The sequence below is a fragment of the Sinocyclocheilus anshuiensis genome, unplaced genomic scaffold (genome assembly GCF_001515605.1).
Source record: "Sinocyclocheilus anshuiensis isolate Anshui unplaced genomic scaffold, SAMN03320099.WGS_v1.1 scaffold502, whole genome shotgun sequence".
NCBI lineage: Eukaryota > Metazoa > Chordata > Actinopteri > Cypriniformes > Cyprinidae > Sinocyclocheilus > Sinocyclocheilus anshuiensis.
The window spans coordinates 2,269,900-2,273,925 of NW_015544194.1; the positions used below are offsets into that span (position 1 = coordinate 2,269,900).

Here is a 4,026-nt window from a genome sequence, read left to right on the forward strand (position 1 = left end):
CAAGTGGAATGTAAAAAACATGGTGACAAATTTTTAAGTAAATATAATGTGCGATATATTGCGTCACCAAAAATTATTGAGGTCATGTACATATATTGTGCGATAAGTCGATATATTGATTATTGCGACAGGCCTACCCACAACACACCACCTGAACATCCAAAGAGAAGACTATCAGGCTTTCTAACATCAGTTTAGTACAATACAGCTGAACAACGAGAGGCTGAACTCTCCATCTTGTGATACTGGTTATTGGAGATGATGAGCCTCTCATGTCGAGGAAAATAGCAACTGCTGCCGCAACCCAATTATGAGCAGAATCTTCCCTGTTTTGTTTTCTCTTTTTTTTTACCTTGTGAACAGTAGGTCAGATGGGATCGACCGGGCAGCGGCGTTCAAAACAGACAGCTCGGCCCCTATTTGAGGATCAATAGCAGTTGCTAATGTCTGATCTGTTTCTGTCCATATTCAAATACGACGTGCTGGGATTGTAGCGCGCCTCGTCTCCTCAAAGTCATGTATGATTAGGCACGCCTGAAAGACACAATGAGAAAGAAACAGTGAGCGAGACAGAAAAGGAAAATACGTTAATTAACGAGGGCCTATCCACGGTTCTGTGTCTCTGATTCAATATTAAAGGCCTTAACCGAATACATTTAAATGAGTTCTGTACATATACCGCAATAAAAAGGTAACAGAGAGGGTACTTCCAAAAATGAAAAAGAAAAAAAATTGAATGAGATGAAATGAAACACTGACTAAGAACACATTTTCTAGCTCAGTACATCACGATATAGCTCCAGGGCTACCTTTTGTCTAAATCTCCACACTGACTTAAACTGCGCATTGTAACACGACACCTCTGATTTCATGCAATATGGAGGATTACTGAATTGAATTGAACGCTCAGCGTTTTTGTTCACATTTCTAAATTAGGATTTTCTGTCTCCATAATGACAGAGAAGTCTCTCTTTTTGCCGAATCAATGCCAGCTATTTATATGAACGGTAATCCTTCACCCGGCTCTGATCTGCCAGCACTGTGATGGTTTAAAGTAATGACTAAAAAACAAAAAAGACACCGAATGAATGGAAATTGGCTTCATTCCATGTAAAATAAGATTTCACTCGGCATCGGGAGACCCGTACAATGCCGAACTACAAGGAGTCTGAAATAAATAATCAATGCGGGCCTATATACGTGTGTGATTGGGGGGAAGGGGTGGTTAAAATGCCCCGCTTTTGTGAAAGTAAAGTGGAAATGGCTTGTAAGTAGATGTTATGGTTATGCTAGCGATTCAAATATCCTCCTTGCTTCTTGACAGAGCGAGTCAGCCTGACAAGTAGGCTATCAGCCAAGAGATCATTAAGCTAAAGGGTTGAAGTGCCATCGCCAATGTGTGGGGGATGCCATGGCAACAAGGGTTCACCCTGCTTGAGAGACAAGATAAAAACAATGAGAGGCAGGGTGCAGGGCCGTGTAACGATCGGCACTGATCGATGGCTCACTCTTTCTCTCTCGCGCTTTGCCTCTGTTCTTCCTTCTTTACAGATGGAGGGAAAAAAGAAAGGGCAGCATCGTTTAGGCTTTGTGGCTAGCAGAGCTTAGGGGGTCCTTAAACACACAAGGGGGGCGGGGGTGAGAACAGGCACACTGTGAAAACGGCTGTCTATGATGATATCAATCGGTGAAAAGTTTCTGAGAGAATTCTTCACACATTTGTGGCATTAGTACATCCAAAAATTAAAAAAAATTTCACCATTTACAGTGAGTCATTGGAAACCTGACTTCTTTTTTTCTTCTATGGAAGACAAAAAAAGATATTTTGCAATATGTTTCAAAGACTTTGTTTCTTTACAATGAAAGTCAACAGAGTGAACCAGTCTGTTTCCGGAATTAAAAATTCAATTTAAATTTCTCCACAGAGGAATTGATTTTGAACAATTAGTTATAAACTTTTAAAAACAGACATGCTGTGAGCTACAAGGCTGTTAATCGATGGCACATGCTTTTGTTAAAGCCATCAGTCTGCATTATTATTTTTTAAATAGTGTTAAACAGCAAAATTCCTGATGAAAAAAACAGCATTAACCATGATTTTAAAAAAATAAATAAATATCCCCAATCAGACAATGCATCACACAAATTGTGCCAAAAGAACTCTTTAGCACCCGCCAATGAACCACTGCAAATTGTCCAGTTTAGGGATGCACGATATTGGATTTTTGCCGATAGCCGATATGCCGTTATTTGTCAACTCATTTTTGCTAATAGCTGATGCCGATACCGATATATTTCCTTTTGTTTGGAAACAACACCAAGTCTCTCCTGTGTGAAAATTATAAGCAAATTATTTTTACTTTTGGTTAGTTTTTAACAAGAACTTATTTGTTAGAATTAAATAAACAATAATTAATTTCTTTTATAATGAAAGTAAATTGAAGCTTTGAAAATAACTATAAATAGACTATATATCAATTGCTGCATTGTTTTTCAGAAAGATGCAGTGGTAACCTTAGCATTTTATTTTGCAAATAACATTTGTAGATGGTCTAAAGCAAAAGAGTTGTAAAAATTCAGAAAGTCTTTTAGAGCTCATCATTTTTTTTAACGTATTACATATTACACTTTAATTAATAAATCAGTATACGTATATCAAATTATTTAATTTGCAAGTGTCATGTTTGTGATTTTTTTTTAATTTATGCAAGCTATAGCTTCTGACCTTTACATCAACATGACATCAATTACTGCTTTATTTAATCAGAAACACAGTCTAAATGTCATTTGTGTATTTTACTTTAATTTAAACGAGAAGTAGGCTAACAGCGTCCCCTACGGAATTAAAACACCTTACCAAAGGGGCATTAGGACCCGGGGGAGGATGCCGCTGCACGTGCTATTACGGTTTAATCTATCATACACCGAACACGTCTTTCTCTACGTGCTTTCTCAGTTTAAATGCAGCAATCCAAAACAGTGAATCTAATCATCATTCAGGCAAAACTTTGCTTCAAGAATGAGCCACACTGCTGACCTGATCTAATCGCTAGCACACCCTGAGCACATGCGAGTAAACGTATTCCTTCTATCGGCAAGAAATATCGGCATAATTTTTCATATCAGGCTGATGTCGATATGTACATTTAAAGCCATTATCGGCCGATTCTGATATCGGTTCGATAATATTGTGCATCCCTGGTCCAATTAGTTTCCCTATGCTCTCAAACTACGTAAAGGGTTAGTTCACCCCAAAATGAAAATGATGTCATTAATTACTCACCCTCATGTTGTTCCAAACCCGTAAGACCTTCGTTCATCTTCGGAACACGAATTAAAGGGGTCATATGATGCAATTTCAAATTTTACTTTCTCTTTGGAGTGTTACAGTGGGTACGGAAAGTATTCAGAACCCCTTAAATTTTTCACTCTTTGTTATATTGCAGCCATTTGCTAAAATCATTTAAGTTAATTTTTTTTCCTCATTAATGTACACACAGCACCCCATATTGACAGAAAAACACAGAATTGTTGACATTTTTGCAGATTTATTAAAAAAGAAAAACTGAAATATCACATGGTCCTAAGTATTCAGACCCTTTGCTGTGACACTCATATATTTAACTCAGGTGCTGTCCATTTCTTCTGATCATCCTTGAGATGGTTCTACACCTAACACTGTTCCAGAACAGTTCAACCCAAATATTCAGATATTCAGTGTGCAGCGCATTTTATGGAGGACTGTTTCCTGAATCTGCAAAGTAGCCTACAATGCATCTGTGCACAAAGGCTGTTTCTATAAAGTGGGGCAGTTCCAACTTTGCAAGGACAGTCTGGCGCTTCTGACTCACAGCCTGTAAGTATGTTTTTTTATATTTAAAGAATTTGCCACTGACGATTCAAACGCGAGTTTTAAGCAGTGTAGAGTAGCGCTTGTTGTTTGTCGTTTCTCCAATCACAAATGCAGACATGGAAGCTACAAGAATACTTTTTGAGCGCAAAGAAAACAAAAATAATTTATTTAAC

The 4,026-nt window shown here is 37.8% G+C and overlaps 1 long non-coding RNA gene across 1 annotated transcript in view; it reads right to left on the bottom strand.

Moving 5' to 3' along the window:
- Positions 1 to 257: 257 nt before the first annotated feature.
- The window catches only part of LOC107696617 (uncharacterized), a 10,358-nt gene continuing 6,589 nt past the window's right edge, over positions 258 to 4,026 (bottom strand). The window contains exon 3 of the long non-coding RNA XR_001635100.1: positions 258 to 534. This is a non-coding gene — a long non-coding RNA (uncharacterized LOC107696617). The remainder of the gene's footprint in view (positions 535 to 4,026) is intronic.